This window comes from Myotis brandtii, unplaced genomic scaffold (assembly GCF_000412655.1).
Source record: "Myotis brandtii unplaced genomic scaffold, ASM41265v1 C42631476, whole genome shotgun sequence".
Taxonomy (NCBI): domain Eukaryota; kingdom Metazoa; phylum Chordata; class Mammalia; order Chiroptera; family Vespertilionidae; genus Myotis; species Myotis brandtii.
The window spans coordinates 1-1,854 of NW_005326335.1; the positions used below are offsets into that span (position 1 = coordinate 1).

The following is a 1,854-nucleotide window of genomic DNA, read 5'->3' on the forward strand; positions in this document are numbered from 1 at the left end:
ACACACTGCACTCATATGGCTTTTCTCCAGTGTGACATCTCTGGTGTTCAGTGAGGCTAGAGCTCTGGATGAAAGACTTCCCACAGTCACGACACTCATATAGCTTTTCTCCAGTGTGAACTTTCCTATGTTGACGGAGGTTATAGTTTCGTCTAAAGCTTTTCCCACATTCACTGCACTTATAAGGCTTTTCTCCGGTGTGAAATCTCTCGTGCTTAAGGAGGTGATCTTTGCGCCTAAAAGATTTCCCACACTTACTACACTCATAAGGCCTTTCACCAGTGTGACCTCTGTGGTGGTCAATGAGTTTAGATCTGTGTCTGAAGGACTTTCCACAATAACTACACTCAAATGGCTTTTCTCCCAGGTGAACTCTCTGGTGTTTAAGTAAAGACCTTCGGCTAAAGGACTTCCCACCGTCACTACACCCATAGGGCTTTTCTCCAGTGTGAATTCGGTGGTGTTGAATGAGTCCAGAGGTTTGGCTGAAGGACTTCCCACAATCATTACACTCACGAGGCCATTCTTGAGTGTGAACTCTCCTATGTTGAATGGGGCTTGACGTTTGTCTAACACCTGTCCCACATTTGCTACAGTCACCAAGCCCTTCTCCAGAGCAGACACTCTGACGCCGAACAAGTTTCTGGCTGTGGCGGGCGGCTTTTTCACATCCACCAGACTCGTGATGACTTTTCCTACTGAGAGCGCCCCGCCCACTCTCACCGCCACTGGGTGGCTCTGCACTGTTAGGAGAAGCCTGATGCTGGCAACCGCCTGAAATGGCTGGAAGGTCCTTCCCGACCTCCCTACAGGGGAAAGGCGCCATGGATACGGAGGTGGACCAGGTCCTAAACGAGGCCCTGAGCCCTTTCCCGGCCTTCTCTCCCCGGGCTTCCCTCTGCTGCTGGTGAACGTGTGCAGGGAGACAGAAGCCTCTCACGTATGTGTCACTGAAGAAGGCTCGCTGCTCAAGGTAGGCTGCTTGGCCCTCAGTCAGGTGCAGAATATCTTTCAAGACCAAGACACAACGCTCACAGGAATGTGTTTTCTCAGCGGCTGGAGCTGTCTCAGACTCCCTGACCTGTGACTCTCCTTCTACAGACACACTCTGCTCAGAACAGGCCTCCTCGTCATCTGTTTTATGGCAACAACCTGAAAACAGAGCAACGATGAGGAAATGAACGTTGACTTTACTGGGAGGGGGAAGTCCCATTACAAAAACGTGTCACTTTCAATACACTGGTAAATGGGATTGTCTGAAAACACAAGACCTAGAGGCTGGTTGAATAAGGTGCTGTGCAGTCCTGGGCCTCAGAAGATCACAAAGCAGGGGAGACCTCCCTGGGAAAAGGACACAGGGGTTGCATGCAAGCATGTGGAACAGAAGCAGGATCTCCAAACCTTGGTTCTGCTAACCGCGTTCAGAAGGGCTGGTCTGCCGCTGACATGAGTCAGCTGGGCAGAGGCTGGTCATAGCCTTTTCCCAGTCAAATTCAGTACGTGTGCAGCTGGGGCTCAAATGCTACTCAAGGATGCACACACACATCGTAACGCAGGCGCAGGTTATTGTCGGAGGGAGCAGTTACTGCTGGGGGAGCAGCACAGAAAAAACAGGTGATGCACGGAGGCCACAAAGGGGAAGGTTGGCAGAAACTGAAAAGCTCTAGATAAAATTCTAGAAAAGTTCTAGACAAGTCAGCAAAGTGTCAAATGTGAAAATGAACAGGTAGAAATGAGGTGTGGCCAGTGGCACTTGCACCAAAACACTACATGACACAGAGGTTCCTGGTCTGATGTGAAGACAGCCCTTAGGTCATGCCCTCCCGTAGTCACCAATCATCATGGCCAGGCCTC

The 1,854-nt window shown here is 50.6% G+C and overlaps 1 pseudogene; it reads right to left on the bottom strand.

Annotated features, from left to right (window-relative positions):
* Positions 1-6: 6 nt before the first annotated feature.
* Positions 7-1,507, bottom strand: LOC106724206 (annotated as a pseudogene).
* Between the last annotated feature and the right edge of the window lie 347 nt (positions 1,508-1,854).